General features: G+C 45.6%; 2 long non-coding RNA genes across 3 annotated transcripts in view; one reads left to right on the top strand and one right to left on the bottom strand.

The window, feature by feature from the left end:
• Nucleotides 1–22020, bottom strand: part of LOC141569453 (uncharacterized) — a 133880-nt gene that overhangs the window by 5632 nt on the left and 106228 nt on the right. For both annotated transcript variants that reach the window (XR_012493106.1, XR_012493105.1), the window contains exons 2-4: nucleotides 15507–15591; nucleotides 6313–6490; nucleotides 4911–5008 (exon numbers count right to left, since the gene is read on the bottom strand). This is a non-coding gene — a long non-coding RNA (uncharacterized LOC141569453). The remainder of the gene's footprint in view (nucleotides 1–4910; nucleotides 5009–6312; nucleotides 6491–15506; nucleotides 15592–22020) is intronic.
• LOC141569454 (uncharacterized) lies at nucleotides 223–20662 on the top strand. Its single transcript, XR_012493107.1, has 2 exons — nucleotides 223–1403; nucleotides 20244–20662. It is a non-coding gene; the product is annotated as an uncharacterized LOC141569454 (long non-coding RNA).

Here is a 22020-nt window from a genome sequence, read left to right as displayed (position 1 = left end):
GTTTTGGAGCTAGAGGTGGTGGCTACACAACACTGTGAAGGTATTAAATGCCACGGAATTATTCACTTAAAAATGATTCACTTTGCTATGTGAATTTGACCACACTTTTAAAAGTGGGTGGAGTAAGAATAACTCCCCCCCTGACGTGGTTGGGTGGGAATGAGCGAATGCAGAAGAACTCCAAACACTCTGCGGGTTAGCAGTCGCCAGTAAACTCTTCCTCTTCCCGGACTGAATTTTGCACAGACTGTACGGAAGGATGCTATTCCTGGGGTCTCGGCAAAGTGAGTTATCCTTCACTTTTCAAGAACCGTATTTGTTGCTTGGGGAAACCAACTGGAATATTGTTTTAACACGGGGAATGTACAAAAGGTCTGCCCCCCAGCCTGCTTTCTGTCCATACTAGTTTTGGGGATCTTATTCTTACCCCACTTCCAACCTCTGTCTTGGGGAATCCGCACGTGTACACCAGTGAGCTGCTATGCTTTCCTCCTTGGGGTTTTTCACTTCTAGTTTGTGGAAGATCTTTATGAGTGGTGTCTTCTCAGCAGCCACCACACAGAAGTGGCCTTTTAGACATCGTGACCTTCATGGACAAAATGGTAAGAAGAACAATACCACCACCAGAGGGTTGCTTTTGTTCATTGAGCGTTCACACTGTTTTGAGAACTATGCTCAGAGGTTTGATGGGCGTTTTTAATCCTAATGGCCACCTGAGGAAGCGAATTCTATTATTAAGCCCATTTTACAGATGAGGAATTGAGGCCCGAGTGAGGCTACGTGGCACGCCCAGGGCTGAAATACAGAGTGAAGGGATGGGTGAACTGAGTCCAGGGAAGGACTCCACTCACTGACTTCCAGGGAGTAGAGTGGGCTCCTGCTTTCCAGGAAGGGCACACAGCAGGAGGGCTTGAAGACAGCTCTCAGAGACGGCCAGGTCAAGGATGCCTAAGGCTCGAACTGTTCTGAGGTTCAAGGTCCAGATAGTCAAGGTAGGCAGCTACTAAGTTGTCTCCAGAGGAGCCCTGCCTCCGGGTATGCAGGCCCACGTGTAACCACCTCTCTGGGCTGGCCTGGTGACTTGCTTCTAACAAATACACAGTAAAAGTGATGGGCTGTCTCCACTGTGATTAGGTTACGAAGACCCTGGTTTTTGTCTTGCTCACCCTTCTCTTCCTCCTCTCACTCTCTCCCTTGCTCTCGCTGATGGAATCCAGCTGCTGCCATGGAGCAGCCCACATGGCAGCCAGGAGCTGTGGGCTGCTAAAAGTCACGTGAGTGAGCCTGGAAGTGGACTGTCCCCTGGTCGGTCTTTAGGGTAAAGACTGCAGTCTTGGGAGGGACCCTGAGTCAAATGCCACAACCCAGATCACACCAGGTTTCTGATCCTCCAAAACTGTGAGGTAAGTGTTTGTGGTTTGGAACCACTAAGTTTTGGAATCACTTGTTACATGTCACTATGTCATCAGCACAGTCATATTTTCAAAGCACTACCTTGCCAGGCCCTTGTTCGATACAGGGGTGATTGAGAGGAATGAGACAGTCTCAACCCTCCAGGAGTTCGTGGGCTAGTGGGATGAAAGGAGAATAATGCAAAATGGAAAGCTGGAAGTGTGTCCAAGGCACATAGCTGGTGGAGGGGATCTAGCATTAATGAAGAGTTCCAGGGCTTTGATGTATGAATAGGAGTTCACTAAGAAGGAGCCACACACAAAAAAATGTTTTTGAACAAATGAATAGCCTAGAGTGGTAAAAGATGGGAATCAAGAACACTTAGGATACAGGAAATGGAATTGTCATGATTTGGTGACAAAACCTATAGGAAGAGAGGAATAGATGCAAGGAGGAGTCATGGGTGACTGGATTTTTTTTTTGGTTGTCGTTGTTTGTTTGAACAAGTGGGTGGATGTGCCATAAACTGAAATGGAGATCACAGGAAGAGGAGTGTACAAAGCAGTGAGCCTTTGGAACAGGTCCCAGATATGTTCCACACTGATGTTCTTTAGCTTTCTTTGATCACTATTTGGTATCACACACACACACACAGACAGTATTAGTTATCTACTGCTGTGTAACAAATTACCCCAAAGCTCAGTGATTTAAAAGAACAAACATGTATCAAGTTTCAGAGTTGTGAGAGTAGTTTAGCTGCTCAGGATTTCTCAAAAAATTGCAATCAAGATGTGCGCCAGGGTGAGTCACTGCAGCCCTGAGTGGGGCTGGGCGACCCACTTCCCGGATGGCCCGTGCACAGGCTGTTGGCTGGAGGCCTCAGCTCCTGTCCATGTGCGCTGCCCCAGAGGGATGCTCCATAGGGGAGCTAACTTCCTCCAGAGCAAAGCAACCCAAGAGCGAGAGAATGACCAGGAAGTCAGAGGACTTTCTGTCATCCAGTCTCCTAAGTCATACAGTGTCCCTTCTGCTTTATTCTATTCATTAGAAGTGAAGAACATCCAAAACGGTGTAGATATATCTTAAAACTAATACACACACATACACACATATATGAGGTCTGACAAGTTTGCAAACTCATCCTAGAAAACGTGCTCCATACCTCATTGCTGAATATCACTGTGGTCAGCTTCCAAGTACTCCCCTTGGGAAGCTATGCACCGACGCCAGTGCCTAGTCCACCCTTCAAAGCCATTTTGGAGCTCTTTTTCTGGAATGGTCATCAGAGCTGTCGTATTACCCCGGATGTCCTGAATGTCATCAAAATGTCTTCCTTTCAATATTTCCTTTATCTTTGGGTAAAGAAAGAAGTCACTGGGGGCCAGATCAGATGAGTAGGGAGGGTGTTCCAATACAGGTATTTGTTTACTGGCTAAAAACTCCCTCACAGGCAGTGCTGTGTGAGCTCGTGCCTTGTCGTGATGCCAGAGCCATGAATTGTTGGAGAAAAGTCAGGTCATCTAAATTTTTCATGCAGCCTTTTCAGCACTTCCAAAGAGTAAACTTGGTTAACTGTCCAGTTGGTACAAATTCATAATGAATAATCCCTCTGGTATCAAAAAAAGGTTAGCAACATCGTTGCAACAAGTTCGAGCACTTAATTGTCAGACCTCTGTGGATGTATGCGTGTATGTATACATGTACGTCTATATGCCAGTGCCTCGCTCATAGTAGGCACTCAATAAATATTTATCAGTGAGATAATTACACTGCATGCAGAAGTTTTATCCTATTTCATTTAACATATTACAAACACGGTTCCATGGTATTAAGAAATAAATACCTCAGAGACTTCGCAGTCAGGCTGGCTTGGGTTGGAATCCCAGCTCCATCTGTGCAAACTTGAACAAGTCATTTCACTGCTGCAAAGCTCAGTTTTATTGTCTATAAAGTGAGAATAATCGCTCCTGTACACCAGAGTGTTATAAGGATTCCATAATCTAACAGATGCACAGGACTTACCTCACTGCTTGCACGTAGTAATTACTTGTTTAAATGGAATTTGTTGTAATTGTCACACATTCCAGAATGGAGTGGCCTTTCACGGGCTCTGCCTGTTTTGTGCTGTTGCTTTCCTTTGGCTCATAGCTGGGACTTTAAGGACGCACATTTCCAGGGATGAGCTATCACAGGGACCCACGGTGCAGAAAGGGATGTGCCTTCTGTCCCAGGACCAGCATGGGACAGCTGCCTGTTTTGTCCTTGCCATAATGGGGCCTAAAAGTCGTGGAGCCTGATGCCACCCATTATGCTGACGACAGCTGGGATTAACTGGGTGTCTATTCCAAGCTTACCATGTATTCCCATAGATACCTGATTCCAATGACTAATTAGACAGAAGTTCTTTCCAAAGCCGGTTAGAATTATAGCTCTAATGTCACAACCCCCTGAGTCTTTATTCCATTTGTCCATGATCTTTGTTTCTGCTCTTTCTCTTTACAAGAATTGATACGCTGTTTCGACACCTTTAACAGAGAGCCGAGGAACAGTAGGCAGGCTGTGCCGCTTTGTGAAAGTGACGGCTACATGCTTTACCTTTCAAAAAAGCCCATCCCTTTCATCCACCTGAGGGGGGATTTTCAGGAAAATTTAGACAGGCTTCTTTCCATGATTAGGTGAGGATGATTAATAGACTTGGCAGCAATTCGAGCTGCATTTCACTGTAAATAAAATGAACTTGCTTTCGCGAAGCTCACTGTATTGATCCCAGATGCACGTGTCACAGGCCCGGGGAAACCTGCCTTCAGGTTCTGCCTCGTGCCACATCGACGGCCCATTGTTCGCCTGCTCCTTCATGACATTCAAAGAGCATCTGGGATGCTCAGATCCTCTCAGAAAAATAATTTTGAGGCACCACATGAATAATAGGACAAGGAAGAAAGGGAATAAAATGTTCTGGGACTTTCTAACCCAAAGCAGCACATTGTACGAACTGTTCTATTATAGTCATCAAAGCAATCTTTGCTCCGGACCCATCCTCTTGGGGAGAATCTTGTTCTGGTGCTTGTAAGTGAGGTTGGGAAGGAAAAGCACCATAGAAATTTCAGATGACACTGACTTCTAAGGTGGAATGTCAGGACCAGAGACTGGCACCCACCATAATGACCTGTGGCCCTTCTCCATCCCCTGTAACCATAGCACCAAGTGGCCCCGGGGGACATTATTTAAGGTAGACCATTCAGGCAGGAAGAGTGGCAGAGACAATGTCAGCCATACATTGTCCCCTGGGCGTAGGTCTCAGACACTCCTCTTGGATCAAAGATCTCTCCTAAGAATCCAAAACACAATAGCTCTTTCACATTCCCTTTTGCCAATCCGGTCCCACTCCCAGCATAAACATACTGAGGGACAACGTATGTGGGAAGAGGTGCAGGAAACAACACAAAACAGGGTACAGAGTTGTGAATTTACTGTTCTTGAATCCACTTACTCAATATACACATTGAATGAACACTTACTGTTTGACAGGCGCTGTTCTCGGTGCTGAAACTTTGTCCAGGGAAAGTGAAGATTCCAAACGGGTCCTGACCACCCTCCTGGGACCTCCAGGCCAACTCTTGAAAAACACAAGTTTTGTATTTTAAATCTCAAATAGAGGGCAAAGGGATTTTGGAGCTTTCCCACCCAACCTGTGCTTAGACAGTTACGTAACTGAGTCCAAGAACTGCAGCCAGGCTTTAAACAAATCAAGTTTGATTTTTCTACTATGGAATATTTAGGACAGAAAACGTGTATAAAGAAAAATTGAGCCAACATCCAGGTATTTATCACATCGTTTAAGAAATCAAACACTGTAAATCTGATTGAAGTCCTTTGTGTGTCTTCCCAGCCTTATCCTGCCCTCTCCACCCCGAGAATTGCTCTCTTGATTTTCATGTTAGCGTTCCTACAGGCATGTTTGTTTCATAGTGGTATTCTAACTCAATAAGGTGAAAATGAAAGAAACACCACTTTGTGGAACGGCGTGTCAGAAATAGAATTCTAGCAAACAAGGAGAGATGAATTTGAACTTGGGGTCTATATTCTGCACTGCATTATAACTAGTGGCATTGATTTTACACTTCAACCTTCACATTTTCTATGGAATGGTTCTCCTCTAAGTGTGCTTTTGGTTGTAAATGGAGGGAGCCCATGTGGAACGGAAGGATGAGAATGCAGGAAGGGACCAAGTCAGGGTCTGGGTCATGCTTCCTCTCTCTTATCTCCAGTTCTGTGTGTCTGCTGGATCTTTCCTGCTCTGTATGTGGACTTTCTCCAAAACAAGGGTATTCATAGGGCCATCAAATTTAGCAAAAAAAAATCATGTTTTTATATAGTATGTGTTATATACTACATATATTGTATATTATGTATTATGTGTCTATACTGTATTTGTGTAAGTATGACATTCAATTTGAATTCCAGATTTTAAAAAAATGAAGAATTTTTTTTAGTCTGTATCCTATGCAATATTTGGACATACTTACACTAAAAAATTCTTCATTGTTTATCAGAAACTTAAATCTCAGTGGGAACCGTGTGTTTTATCTGGCAATGCTAAATAGGTTCTATAAATACATGTGTTATGCCCACGAAGAGACTGGCTTTCTCTTCCTCACACTTCCTGGGAGGAAATGGACTCTGATTGGCCCAGCTCAGATCAGGTGCCTCGTAGGCTTTTATTTTTTGGGGGGGCTAGATATTTACATAATTTATGAAGTGATCCCCCCAGGAAGTCCAGCATGCATCTGCTCTGAACCCAGTCACATTGTTTAAGCAGTGTCACTGGAAGACAGCCTCACTGGATTAGGGCAGCGAACAAGTTAGGTGACAGGGAGCTGGGAGCACAGAAAATATCCACTTCAGAAAATCGGTACTTACTTCACTTTTAAGTCTGAAGACTGCTCTCCTTGGTCCCTTCTCCTCTCGTTTCTCTACGGGGTGGTATGATGTGGCTTTAGCAGCACCGGCTCTGAAGTCCGCCTACCGGGCGTGATGCCCCTCTCTCCGTTACCAGAGTCATGATCGTGGGCAAGTTACCTGATGTCAGTTTGCTCATCTAGAAAAATGACAACAGTAACTATGTCACAGATTGTGGTGAAAATTACATGAGTTCATAATATGCAAAGTCCTTCACCTGCTTGCACCGCAGTAAAAGTCTACAACTGGTTGTTATTTTTCACCTGCAGTAAGTGTGCACACAGTGGCTTTTAGGAAGGATGCTCAGGCATAAAAAGGAGCCACTCCCTCAACGTCTGACACCTGTGTTTGCCAACCTTCGGCTCTTTCTTCCAGATCTTCTAAGAAGATCTGCTAGTTTCTCTAAATGGCCGCATTGTAAATAGGTCTCATGGGTCATACGGTTTTTGTTACAAACACTCAACTGAGTGGCTGTAGCAGTGATTGACAATTTACAAACAAATGGCCATGGCTGTATTCTAATAAAACTTTATTTACAAAAACAGGTGGTGTGCTGAATTTGACCATGGTTTGCTTAGCCCTGCTCTAGCCCTTACTGTGTCACTTTATTCCCTCTACATGAGCAAATATAAATTATTTCTCCCAACCCCACACTCAATCATGGATTTCACAGACATTGAATGGTGAATATTCAGAATACTTCCTGGAAAGCAGTTTCGCAAAATTTTCAAAAGCCTTAAAACTATTCAGACTTGCCACACTTCATTTATTACTTTGACAAATACTAAGAATCCACAACATACGGGGTGCCTTACTGGCCGCTATTGGGTATATTTCCTAAAGAAATCAGAGAAGCAAATGAAGACATAAAAAAATCGAATATTTTCATCACAGTGTAAGTTATAATAGCAAATAATTAGGAAAAAACTCTTTCAATCCAACCTAAATATTTGTAATAGTCAGGGACATGGTACCACAACCTAATGTGGACTGTTACACAATCATGAACAGATTCCCATCCTGCATAGTAATGAAAATGTTCATTAGTTTTCTAGTTCCAGAATCAAGCTAAAGAGAAGCGATTAATGTCTTAGTTATGGATTCAGGAGAGAATATAAACATTACGACAAATTAAAACTATAGTAAACAATTTGAGAAATGTCAGGGAAGAGAAAAAGATCCTTGTTTTACAAAACACTGAATTAAAAGACCCAGTGTAATGAATAGAAAAAGAAAGTTAGGTTTAGATATGTTATTTGTAAGTACAATGGACACCAAGAAAGAATTTTTTTAAAAGAAGAGGCATAACTATTAGGAAAAGAGGGAGAGGGAAGGCGTCTCTATAATTGGGGGTAGAAACACACTCTGTTCTCATCCATCATAGCAGGAAATCAACAGGTAATGCCCAAAGTGGAGAAACCCAGAAGTCACATAATATTTAGCCGTTTCAAGGTGCAGTCAGAAGAACTTTAAATGGTGAAAGTGGTTCCTGAGCGGATCTCAATCCATGTGTCTATGCAGGGAGGAATAGGGGAGCGGACTGTTGCATTTTATTATTGGGGAAAAAAAGTGTTTATGAAGCGTCTGTAGTAACATGGAAAATATTTATAATTTAAGTGGGAAGGCTGGCAACAAATTGTATGCACAGTGCATTCACAAGTATATAAAAACTAAAAACAAAAAGCTACGCGTAGGGAAAGGCCTGGAAGGAAACATGCCAAGTTATCTACGGCTCTCTGGGTGGTGGGAAGCAGGAGTATTTCTGTTTGGTCACAACTTTTTCCATTTCCGTAGTTTCCCAATTTTCTATAGCAAATGGATCTAACTTTTAAAAATGCCCCAATAAACTATATATTAAAGGATTTGAATGGAAGCTCTTCTGTGCGGTTTGCGACCCTCTAATTTGTGTTGAGAGGCTGGAAGAGCAGCATGTTTTGGCTGGGCGCCAGAAGCCGTGGGGTTTTCTCCGGTCTGCTAAAGAGCTGCGCCCCCGGGGCAGGTGTCCCAGCTTCCCGCCTCCTGAGAAGAGAAGGCTGGACCTACGTGATCACCAAGCTCCCTGCTCACTCGCATCTTAGGATCAGTTCACGGAAAGCTGGGGACAATCCCTTTCCTTGTAGCCCACGTGGAAGTACCAGGGACAAGTGGACCCAGCCTTGCGTGGTCCCCTTGAAACGATCTATGTACCCTTGTCAGATAGAACCTGTTGTTGGAACAGTGGGTATGATGGAAACAGGAGATGCTGGAGTCCGGGAGGCCTGTCCACTCAGCAGCAGTAAGCCCTGGGGCAAATCACGTCTAGCACAGCAGCTGCCTACAACAGTGCCTGGTACACGGTCATCTGTCAAGAAGAAAACCTCTCTGAACCTCGCTCCTGTCTTCCTCAGAAGGGTGATAATAATTCCTCCTTCCCAGGGTCACTGTGAGTTATACGCATCACACCTGTGATCTCATTGGATCTGACCACTCTTGCCCTCAGGGAGGCATTCCTACCAGGTTTAGGGTGCAACTCAGTCGTCTGCTACCGTCTAGCTGTGCACCTGGGCAAGTTACGTCACCTCGTGAAGTATCCTGTCCTCATCTGTAAAATGGGGACACCCATCTCCAAATGATTGTGAGGATGAAATAAGTTATTTCATGGTAATTGCATTGGGTGGCGCCTGCTACATCATACTGGTGGCTCTGTCATTCTCTTTTACGGACGAGGTCACTGAGGCTGAAAGCAGTTATACAGCTTTCCTATGGAGGAATGTCATGTATTTAGGACTAAAGATGTGAACCCAGGCAGTTGCATGCCAGCACTTGCTTTCTTAATAATCGGGCTAAATTTCTGCCCTCCCTGGTCAGCTATCTATTAGTAACATAAGGGAATATTGATTAAATTAAAAAAGCAAAAGCCCAGAGGAACTGCATGCCCACTTACGATGGTATCTGTAGGGCACAGGAAATAAAATCTGATAAAAAGCATTGTGGTCTGAACAATGGCAAGGACAATGCCAGAAAGCGGCAAATGCCCACTCTCGTGGCCACGCTGAAGATGAGTGACGGCATTTGGAAAGGGCTTATCGCTGGTCAGGCAAAGCCTGGGTGTGAGGCAATCACTGAGTCCCTGGTCACTGCCCACATCCTGGACGGCTTGTTAATGGGCCAGGAAGCTGAGGTGGACAAAGGGTGAGTGGTCTTGTCGTGAAAATTGTGGAACAAAGAAGAAACGTGATTGTGAAAGTGCTCTGAAATCACAGTGAACCTGTTCGGAGTGATTTGTTGCAACCGGAGTTTCATCATTTCTTCCTGTCGAGAGGATCGTGCTTGTGGGTTTGTGTTGCTCTCTCTCCCCAGGAAGGGAGGCTGGAACGCGACCTCTCCCTGGTCTTTACTGGGTTCAGGTGTTCACAGGCAGCTCAGGTGAGGCTACAACTCATAAGGACTCTTCTCTGAGCCCACACTTTCCTAGTGCTTACGATGTGCTAGGAGCTGGTGATATAAATAGGAACAATTCCTAAGTATTTAAACCCTATGACACAGGCGTACCGAATCACTGAATGAAGACCACATCAATAACTTACACTCTTATGCACCACTAAGAAAAAAAATCCCTCTATCCAATAATCTATGATATACCATCCATTGTAAACCACATTCCAGTTTTCAGAGATGATAAAATGTGGGCCATGCACACACAGAAGTGATGAGATACTGTTAACTCATCCGCCCATCAACTCCACAAAGCGGATATTAATATACACCCTGGTCAAGAAGAGAAAACTGGTCCAGAGACGTTAAATAACTTGTTCAAAGTTACAGAGCTCCTAAGACCGAGCCAAGGTTGAAATCTAGGCAGCCTGATGCAGCCCCTGCACTTCCGGAGCCCACCCGCTGTCTGTTTTCCGGGTACTTACTGCAGAAGCCTGACAATGGTTCCTTTTCACTCCTCCTTCCCTTCCCTCAGCTGGGCCTCAGGCCTGACTCCACACCTTCCAGCCTTCCCTGCTCCCCAGACTGACTCCCTAGCTGCTTTCCGAGGTGAGCTGGGCCCCGGAGGTCCAGAATCCCCGTCCTAGATCTTTTCTGTACCGGATTTCTCTGGATGCAAACAACAGAAACGAACAATGACCATCATGAGCCAAAAGGAGAGTTTGTTGGTGAGAAAAGAGGCAGCTTGGAGGATGGACAGGAAAGTGGGACCCAAGGTAACGCTAGGAGCCTAGATGCCAGAGAGTCTTGCAACTTCTGCTTGAAGGGATCGGTCTCACCCATTTCTGTTTAATTTTTCTAAATTTCTATCATCAGAGAGTCAGCCTTCTAGGACAGAGTCTGGCTGGCCTGGTGGGGGTTATGTCAGAGGATTCTCACTGGGGGCTCCTCAGGACCCTGCACAGTGAGAGTTCCCCCAAAGGAAATCTGGGTGAAGAGTGTAGGCTCTGGGGTCTGACTGCCTTCTCTCCCTGGCTGGCTCTGCCTGCTAGCTGGGTGACGTTGGGCAAGTTACTTAACCTCTCTGCACTGTACTTCTGTCCCTCACCTGTAACCTGGAGATGACAACAGCCTTTCCAACATCTGCACCACTGATGGATATTGTGTCAATTCTCTCTTGTGGAGAGGGGCTGTCACATACATTGTAGGACGTTCAACAGCCTCCCTGGCCTCTCCTCCTATATACCAGCAATACGTGCTCCCCGCTATTATGAGAACCCAAAATGCCTCCAGACATTTCCAAATGTTCTCTGGGGGGAGGGCAACACTGCCCCTGGGTGAGAACCACTATTCTAGATGAATGTGTAAATTCCACCAGCCCCTCCTCCCCGCGTCACTTCCTAAGTCAAGTCCAGATTCCTGGGCTGACATGCCAAGCGCTACAAGATACAGGTCCAGTCCGTGCCCTCAGCCGTACGCTCTCGCGAGGACTCAGGCAGCCCCCGTGGACTCATTTCACCATATTCATTCTTGGAAAACAGACTCAACAGTTTGGCGAGAAAACTCCCCAGCCAGCTGCATTTCTGTTGCCCTCAGAGACCTGTTGGGAGAACTCTCAAACAAATATTTTAGTTGTCAAAGTGACACGAAGAGGTAAACCCGACATGAATAAGAGATGACAACGCTTTATCGCGCAATAATAGAGCTGACTCTCCTCCTCGCCTGACAGATTGGAAATGGCACAGCTGAGGCTGGAGCTGGAAAGAGCCCAACTTCCAGTGAGCTTTCTGTCATTTGTTCTCCTTCCCTGGCTTCCGGGAAGGGCTGGGAGTGTGTACGTAGGGGGTGTGTATGCGTGTGTGTGCGTGCGTGTGTGTGGTGTGGGGGTGTGTGAGTGTGTGTATGTGAGTGTATGTGGTGTGTGAGTCTGAGTGTGTGTCGTGTGTGTGTGTGTGAGTGCATATGTGTGTTTGGGGGCAGGCTGGCTCTCCCATCTGAGATGTGCCATCCCTGAGGTGCAGTCCTGAGTTTCCAGCAGGAGGCCTGGTCTCTCAGCAGTGAGCTCAGCTACGGCTCCTTCTGGGCCCTTCCAGGCCCCGTGGAAAGGTTTCCTGGGACCGCGCTGCAGAGATGTGCACAGAACTGATAAAAACCGGGCCAGGAATAGAACCGGGTGGCTTTTCCAGTGGGGATGGTTCTTGTTTAAACTTTGGTTTTCTACTTGTTTTGATATTTGAATTTGAAGCAAGGCCAGGAAACAGAAAAATATGCAATTATAATAGTTTCTTATCCTGTTACAGTGAAGCTTTAAAATGAAATGATAGGTTAGAATGGAGGCCAAACAGCCCTGGGCTCTGAGGGCAAGAGGCCACGTTTCAGTCCAGCCTCCTCTGCTTGTGGCTGGGGGACCCGGGGCCAGTTGCTTATCTTTCTGAGCCCTGGTTTCCTTTTCTGTAATAATGACACCAAACTCTTTGGGTTACTGAGGTGAGGGGGGGGCGGTTTAAAAGAGATAATGCATGGCGTGTTCACCGCCCATAAAGGAAAGCTTTCCTCGTGGTGGTGGCTTTGCAATTATCGATGCACAGAGCCTCGTGGGGAGATAGCAGGGTCCCCTCTTCTGAGACCACATCACACCCCTGCAACAAGCACAGCAACGTCCAATCTGAAGTCGACGACTTCTCAGGCTGGATTTGTGGAGGGGAGGCTGACAAGCTGGCTGGGCAGGGCTGGGGGTGGGGGACTCTTTGGCCAAGACACTGAAAGACTCCTGTTACAGCTGGACTAACTCGCCTCATTCTCTGGCCACCCGGCTCTGAGCCTCAGTTTCACCATGTGTACAAGGAGGGTGCAAGCTGAACGTCTCTAAACTATCTTCACTCTTTGATATCCTACTCTGGCTCTGTTCACAAACTCGCTGCTGTGATCTGTGCCACCCAAGATGGTAACCATTTGCCAGTTGGAGGTAGCTGAATTTTTAACCTTATTTAATTGTAATGCATTTAAATTCAAACGTAAATGGCCCAAGTGGCCAGTGGCTGCCATACTGGATAGCCAAACTCCAGGATTCCGGGAATCCACAATGAGGATTCTACATGGAACTACGATCCCCAGAGGGTGACTGTCTCTGTTCATCCAAAGGTGGCATTGGGAGGGCACGGGTAAGGGCAGCATGTTTGAACATCTATGAGCTCAGGGATCACGTCTCTTTCATGGCTTTCGCCCTAGAGCCTGGCTACGTGTGGCACACAGCTGGTCATCGAGAACATATAACTGCACGAATGAATGAGTGAATGAATGAATGACCTTTTCCTAGGGTTCTCTCACTTCTCTTTCTACCACAGGCCTGAAGTTCCCCTAAGAGCAAATGATTCTGGCAGCTTTCACACTGTGGTGTCCACAGTGCAGATGCAGCCACCCTGGGGAAGGTATTGCAATAAAAGCGTTGTTAGCATTAATCCACTAGATCCGGGGAGCACGGACGGGACCAGTACAAAGAAGAAGGACATTTTCATAGTACAGGGGGAAGGGGGAGTCTGTCACTCAGGGAACTAGTTACTGTACAACGTATGTGTTTCCTTGCGTATGCAAGTGTCTGTCTGAGAACCCCTGGTTGTGTTCACGTGAAGACGTGTGCAATCCATAGATGGGAGCTGTGACTTGTTGGAGAGCTGGCTCCATATGACAAAAATAATAACACTCACAACAGTAACAATCTCCAGCAATGAACAGCTACAGCGATCTTGAGCAAGCACTTAACCTTTTAGAATTGTCGAGCTATGAAATGGGGCTACTAACAGGAATTATATCTTAGGGATGTGTCATAATCAAATACAATTGTCTTTAGAGTACCTGATACAACAACAGAAGGATCACAGATGCTCACCAAAGGCTTGCTAAATAACATGACAGAACTGTGACTATATACTGTATATGTCTACGTATCGCATAGGTCTGAGCAATTACATTAGTGCATCACAAATATCCTCGCCTTTAATTCTCATGACCATGTTGCCAGCTGAGTAGTACAGTCTCCTCTTCCTCCTCTTATGGATGGGAATGGCCTCAAACAGGCTGAGTGTCTTAAAACCGAGTTCAGCCACCCCCACCCGCAAATTAGTCAACGCTGAAGGACACAAGCGGTGATGCTATAGTGGGGACGCCTGGAAGGATCAAGCAAGTGGGCACAGATTGACCTGAGACCTGCAGCCCCCCCAGTGCCTGTCGGTGGGTCAGTGGGGAATGCCTGTCTCATACCAAACCTAGACTGCATGGTTTATGAAGCTTAGCACAGGTGCCAGGGATGCTAGCCAACGCCTACTTTGACTGTCCATGGCTGAGATGGAGCCTCTGAGGTTGGAGGAGAAGTAAACAACAACAGCTGCCCCTCCCAAGGAGATTCCCTCTACCTACTCACCTCCGCTGTGTTTCGAGGGCGGGCAAAACTGGCAGGAGTGGGGGGAAAACCTGAGCCATTACTGTAATTCTGGAGCTCTATAATCTTTGTGAAATCTTCTCCCTTTACATCAAACCTGGCCTGAAAAGTTATTCAACTGCCATGTCATGGAGAGGCCACGAGGTCAAAAAAGTCTGAGAAGCTGCCAGCCAGTCTGTGTGTGGGCCACACTGTGACACAGGGTACGGGAGAGGTGTTCCCTGGCAGATGGGCCATCTCTGGATCCCAGGACGGTCCTGCCATGTTTGCTCACAAGCGTGCACTCCGGGATCGTATCAGTTAGGTTCAAGGTCAACTCTGAGACCACAGGGAGGTCACTTAATGTTCTGTTTCCTTCTTTCTAAATGGGGATAATACTGATGTGACAACTGAAGGAGATAATCCACGGGAAACATTTAGGACAGTGTCTAGCACAAAGTAAGGGTTTCAAAATGCTGGCTCTCATTGTCCTTCCATGAGTACCAAACACCCTTCTGGAAATGAAATGCGATCAGTTTCATGGCCAGGAGCCAAGCTGGCCATGTCGTTTCATAAAGTCTGCACCCAGAACACATCCATCGCACACACTGTGTCCCCTATGTCCCTCAGGAGGCAGAACCCCCATTTAGTGCCAGACCCCAAATCTGGCACTTGGCTCTGAATCAGGACTGACACCCTTTGATCTGTGAATCTCTGACCTCTTAGGACCTTCCTTGCTCACACTGAGCCAGCTCAGCTTTCTCTGGGAGTTTCTGTAGCTAAAGGGTTGGTGAAGAGCCACTTCCAGGACCCCAGCCCAGTTTCCAGCCTTCTGATCGGCAACCCCAAAGGAAAAACGCGAAAGGGCACAAGTCTTTTGATTGGGCAGACTAGGTTCAAATCCCGACTGCCACGCAGAGCTGTGGGACATAATTTCATCTCTATGAATTGCAGGGTTGCTGGTTTTTTCATTTGTTTGTCTTTACCTTTCAAGAGGAATAGTATTTACCAATCTCCTAGTGTTAACATATCAGCTATGATTCTTTGCTCACAAGTAAAAGAATCTGGTTCTGATTCACGTAAGCAAAAAGGAATTAATTTAAAAAACATAGAGTAGCTTCGAGGCGAGAAGGGAACACACAAAACAAAGTATCTGAGCATCTCCAAAAGACCTGGGTATATATAACTCAGGGTTCTCCAGAGAAACAGAACTACTGGGTCGGCTATATATCCATCCATCCATCCATCCATCCATCCATCCATCCATCCATCCACATCTATCCATCTATCAATCAATCAAGAGATTTATTATAAGGAATCAACTCACAGAATTATGGAGGCTGAGAAGTCTGCTGTCTGCACACTGGAGACCAGGAAAGCTGGTGGTGTAGTTCCAGTCTGGATCTGAGGGCCTGAGAATGAAGAAGACCCATGGTGTAAGTCCCACCACAATGCAGAAGACCAATGTCCCAGCGTGAAAACAGCCAGGCACAGAGATCAAATTCTCCCTCAGCCTCAGGACGCCAATGGATTGGCTGAAACCTGCCCACACTGAGGAGGGCCATCCGCTTTACTCATCTACCCATTCCAGTGTGAATCGCATCCAGAAGCACTCCCACAGACACACTCAGAATAATGTTTGACTGAGTGTTTGGGCACCCGGTGGTCCCATCACATTGACACATAAAATTAACCATCGAAGGGTCTCACTAGGTGCCAACAGTGGATGAAACAAACCTCCATGGTTCCCAGTCTTTGCGTCACTTCACTCAAGAGTCCAAGTTCCAGGAAAGAACCTGAATGGTTGATATCAGGTCACGTGCCTGTCCCCACTGGACCGGGGTAGCAACACCCAGCACGTAATGCATGTTTCACATGTGGGTAGCTACTGTTATTATTTTCATCTCTCTCCTCTCTGTGCCTTATTATCAGTGACTCAGTGAATCATCTCAGAATGTCTTTGCAACCCCATTATCCTGAAAACAACCTCCTCAACACCCACCAGACAAATTTGCCTCTTCCCAGCAACAATATATACAATTTAGGTGTTAAACTGTGTGATAACAAATACTTCAGGTCTTGCTGTAGTGTTTACCAATTTTTAGAAGTCTTGCCTCCAGGAAATACCAGGCATTACCACTCTGTGATAGTAACATCCCACGTTATTCTCCTAATACACCGACCCAGCATCCTACCAGCCCTTCTCCCTGCCCACTCCGGTGGAGATGCAGCCAGCCGGTCCTAACCAGGGAGGAAGGGGGCGGGGGCGGGGCCTGGCAGGGGGCGGGGCCTGGCAGGGGCGGGGCCGGAGCCTGTACCTTTTGGTTGGCAGGTCAGCAGCTTATAAAAAGGCACTGGCTCTTGCCTTTCTTTGCGCCTCAAGGAGCCATTTTGACAGGTGTCGCATCCAGCAACCTCTCATCATACTCTTCACAGCATCACATCCATGTATCATATTAGCTTTGAACAAATGACTGAAAAGGTTACACTGTTGAAAGTTATACAAGGGAGAGTGACTGCTTCTTCTGCATCCCTAAATACACTTCTGTTCCCTTCCCCCCCTCTCAATTTGAAACTGGGCCTGGAGCAGGTACCCCATGCCACCACCCCCTCTAGCTCTTGCACACCTCTGTAGAATCTTAGGCGGGTTGGAACAGCTTTGGAAGAGGAGAAAAGATCAAGTCATAAATGTCAGCTTTGTAGTAAGGGTCCCTTTTCCCTCTTGACAATACCAGAGTAAATACACGTGCCCTCTACCCTCCAGGGTATTTCGACTCCCCACACTGGCAACATTTTTCCAAAGAGGCAGCCTACTGCAGTGGGCTTGGGACCAAGAGACATGAGTTAAAATATACATGACAGACTGTACTGCTGACCCTGATCCTTCCGCCCTCCTTCTATCTATGTCTTTTGCCTTATGGCTTTTATTTTCTTCCTCTAACGGAGTGGAAAATAATTTCCCATTCCTCTAATTCAGGTTCAGCCATGTGGTTTTCTTTAGCCAATCGAATGAGGCAGAAGTGACCATGTACCAATTCCGAGACAATCCTTTCTGAGGTCTGCTGTGCTTCCCTTTGCTTTCTTGCATCACTGCCATGCCAGGAGAAGAGCATACCCAGGGAAGCCCACTAGATGAAAGGCAAACAGAGCAGGGCAGAGCCCAGCCGACTCCTGGCTCACCCTCAGCCATCTCACAGAACCTGAGCTAAATAAATGCCTATTGCTACACGCTGTTGAGCTTTGGGGATGTTTGTTACACAGCAGAACTGAAAGTTTATATTTCGCTCCTACACCTCATTCGGCCACTTTATCCTTGTGTGACCTTGGTCAGGTCTGTTTCCTTAATTTTTTTCATCAAGGGATTGAACTACGAGCTCCTTATGAGTCTTTCTAGCTCTGAAATTATTCAATATCTTCTCTAGACCCCTAATAATCCCAACCCAGTACCTTTGGGTTGAGCATTTATTACACAGAACTGTAGTGATTTATCAAAGTGTCTGCCTCTCTCATTCACTGTGAGATCCAGACTCATCAGCTGTGTGTTATTCGTCTCTGCAACACGTGTCCATGTCAGTACTGGAACATATTAAGTTCTCAGTAATGGATGTTATAGGAATGACTAAATGGCTGACACGTTCAGCGAGGCAGCAAGTTCATTTACTTTCCTTCCTCAGAGGCAAACAAATATTTTCAGATTCACGCTATCCTTTATGCAGTGGTGACTTGAGCAATCAGCAATTTTTTTTCATTTAATTAATTTATGACGTACTTATTGAATGCATACAATGTATCAAACTAACTTTAGGTTTTTATTTATCTATTTGTATATCTATATATCTGGTTAACCAGCTATCAAAAGGCAATACATGCAAATGATAAACAATAAGTACTATAGAAGGAGGTCTGGTCAGAATTAAGTGTCTCCTGCTCTTTAATCCTCTAGGTCATCTTTCTGTCATCGTTTCTTGGGTATTATAAAACTCATAAAGATGTTTTATGGACGCGCAAGCAGATATGCAAATATATCCCAGTTCTACTCTTTTTTATGTGAATGAGGCATATTTTCACATTATTTTGTATTGTATCTTTGTCGTTTAAACTTCCTTAGAGAGAGTACTATCTATGGTAGACATAGCTCTATCTTGATATTTTAATAGCTGTGTATATAGTACCTCATTTTATGGCTGCATCATAATTTAAGCAATCCCTGTTGTGGATCTCTAGGTTATTTTCAGTCTTTGGCTCAAACTCTTTTGAAAATCTGGCTTCATCTGGGACCAGTGGGACTGGACACTTAGGAGTGACATTCAAACCCATATTCCATTTGTCAAACCAGAAACCCCAGAGGAGGACTCTATGCAGCAGATGTAAAGGGACAGCTCCCAGGCCTCACGCATCCCAGGCAGATCTGAACCTCACACCCAGCCTATCCCAGACATCCTACGTCACCTACTACCATGCCCAACGGCCACCATGAACCCCCATAGCCATTAACTACTCATAAGGATCAGTTAATTATGACGAGGCAGGACCAAGTAAGAGCCACTGAATAGGAAGCTGGTTGAAAGGCTGGGGCTTGAGAAAGGAACAGGAAAAATCACGGGGGCCAGCGGCACGAAGTACCTCACAACTAGAGAAGGAGGGAATGCAGAGGGGAAGGGGACAGCGACGCTGGGCACTGGCCCCTGGGCAGAGGTGGGAACCCCAGAGAGTCAGTTCGAGGGCTCCTGAAGGTTAACATATAAACGGAAAGGTGAATGGCTGCTAGTAGGATTACAAACATGGTGGAAAAATAGAAAACCTCTTTTTAATATGATATCCCCCAAAAAATATTTTAACTTTTCTCCAAAAAAAAAAAGAGAAATTATTTCCCCAAAATGCTTCTTCTTCTTCCTATGTTCTCATGTCTTTAAATACACCAAACAGGATAATTTTATGAGCAAACTGCATTATACATAATGCATTTTTTATGTTTCAAAGTTTACAAAGTGACTTAAGTTCCATAAAGAGTATTAAAATTTTCTTTAAATGAGGAGTATATATATTTCAGTTTTCCCACATTGCTGCTTCATCTGCTCTCCTCCATTACAGTAACTTTTTGCAAAATTTTATAATCACAATCTCAAACTGCTTTTCCAGGATGACCTCTTCTCTTCTCCAGACAAGACCTGGACTCTGATTCCAGCTCCACTATTTTGTCACAGTGTGATTTCCAATGAGTCATTTAGTCTCTCTAATCCTTAGTTTCCTAACTAGAAAATGGAAATAAAAACATTACTTACCCCACGCTGCGAAAATAACATGGGAATCTGGAAAAAAGGGAGCTGGTTTGGGTAACGTGTGAAATGTTATTACCCTGATGGAATCCTGATAAGTCTCAAGGTCACCCCCAGACGGACACGTGACTGAGATGCACAGAGGTCACACTGCCCTCCTGACATCCAGGAGGGAGGGAGGCTTTCAAGTCTGCCTATCTGGTGTCATGTATATTTCATGGCATTCAGGGTGAATGGAACTTCTGGACATCTAACAATTTCAGATTTTCTGGAGCCAAGAGCCACATCATACATTTGAAGGGACAAGTTGTCTAATTTTGAGAGATAATAACCCAGGTGTCCACTCACCTACTCAAAGGTTTAGGAGAGAAGGGAGATCAGCAGGGGTGCCCTAAAATAGTTACGAACAGAAGGAAAGTCATTATGTAATTACGTGGTACATAAACTATCCTGCCTTAAGGTAACCACTCAGTCCTTAAGAGTGAAATTATGTGGGGGCCGGGGAGCTGACATCATTTGTGCTCTGCGATTCCTTGTTAAAACTCCACAGCCTTGTTATTACATTGATGCAAAAGTCACTGCGGTTTAAAAGGTTAAACATAATTGCAAAAACCGCAATGACTTTTGCACCAACCGAATGCAAAGGCAAATACAGGCCTGGGCCTCAGAAAAGTTCATATTATCTAGCGCCGAACTGTGTCTGCTCTAACTAGGAACACAGAAACTAAAAACATCAACTGTTTCATCGTGTTTTCCTGTTTTCACACTTATTCCATTGGATTCCCCAGCCATGTTCCTGTTCCCAGTTTTGAGGACACTGATGTTTGGTGATCTTTGGACTTTGCAGTCAGCAGTTAAAAGAGAGACAACAGGCCCAAAATGGAGGCACCTGTGCTAGGCCCGACGTTGGCAAACCAAAATTAAAGACGTAACCTAACGGCAGGTGCAGCTTCCCAGGGATGTAGCCTTCAAAGCGGAATGATCTGCTCAACACGAGAGAAACAATTCGCCCAACGTCCCGTTTGTTCTCCTCAGGAGGGTGACCTTGCCTGAAACAAGGCATTCTACTGATTTCCTTTTTTCCTGCCCCTTTACTACCTTTAAAAACATTTCCTTTTCTATAGGTCGGCGGAGCTCCATTCTATTTGCTAGATGGGACACTGCCTGTTTCATGAAATTGTTGAATAAAGCCAATTTGATCTTTAAACTTACCCAGTTGAATTTTTGTTATTTAACAAGGTCAAGTTTCAAAGTTTAATGTCAAAGTTTAACATCAAGAATAGAAATCCAGTCCCTTTTCTCTGCTCATTGGGGATACACGTTTGTCGTTAGTCCACGAACTCTGTGTTCAGTTTCCCCTTTCTTGGCCTTTTAGTGTTTATACCACCCCTACGAGGAAGAAGCTGCCTCTTGGGGGTCAGTGGCCCCATTGTCCGAAGTTTGAGCCACAGCCCACAGCCAGCCTGTCCCCATGGACATACAACCGACGGTGGGAAGAAGCGCTCACTGGTCCTGCATTGGAGCCCCAGTCCTGCTGGCTGGAGGACTCCCCTTCTCTGGGTCTCACATTCCTCTTCCATAAAATGGAGACAAGAGCAGTCTGACCTCCTGCGTTTGTTGTGACAGATCAGTGAACTGACGTGGTATTAGTTTGCCCGTTACTAATTGAGCTAAATAGGGTAATAATTTTAAAGTGCTTAACAGGGAGCTGGGAACATAGTAGGTGCTCAGCGAATGTTCTCTGCTCACCCCTCCTAGAACAGGATGCTCCACTTCAGTTTTACGTGCCAGGGACCCAAGTTTCTAAGGCTACGTGAATCCCATCTTTGGTTCTGGTGACTTTTCCTGCTACCTTACACTTATCTTTTGATTCTTTCCATGTGCAAAGCTAATTCCTACATTCTGATTTCCATCCAGAGAACCCAGGAGTTATGGGCCAAATTGTATTCCCCCCCAAACAAACAAACGAAACCCTCCAAAAACAATGAAGTTCTAACTTCTACTGCCTCAGAACATGACCATATTTGGAGACAGGGTCATTCCAGTGGTAATCAAGTTCAGATGAGGTCATTAGGGTCGACCCCAACCTGATATGACTTTTGACCCGTGTCCTTATGAAAAGGGGAAATCGGGACCCAGAAACAGACACGCAGAGGAAGCATGATGTGAAGAAGACAGAGGGAAGAGGTATCCATGTGACCGGAGTGACACACCTGTAAGTAAAGGAACGGTTGAGCAGCCAGAAGCTACGAGACAGGCATGGAGCGGTTACTCTCCTGTGTTTTCAGAGGGAGCGTGGCCCTGTGACACCTTCATTTTGGACTTCTGGCCTCCAGCACTGAGCTAATAAACTTCTGAGGTTCTAAGTCACCTCACTTGGGCTACGTTGTTATAGCAGCCCTGGGAAACTAATACATACAACAGGAGTTGGAGATGAGCTCACCTAGCGCTCTCTGGCTTGGGACTAAGGCCCAATTCAAACCTCGCCCATGGCGTGTGTTCTGTGACCCGGTGGATACGTGCTATTCACTTGGCCTTTAGAGCCCAAATCTTCTAAATCCAATC

This window comes from Rhinolophus sinicus, linkage group LG18 (genome assembly GCF_036562045.2).
Source record: "Rhinolophus sinicus isolate RSC01 linkage group LG18, ASM3656204v1, whole genome shotgun sequence".
Lineage (NCBI taxonomy): Eukaryota > Metazoa > Chordata > Mammalia > Chiroptera > Rhinolophidae > Rhinolophus > Rhinolophus sinicus.
This window is presented reverse-complemented; position numbering and strand designations above follow the sequence as displayed.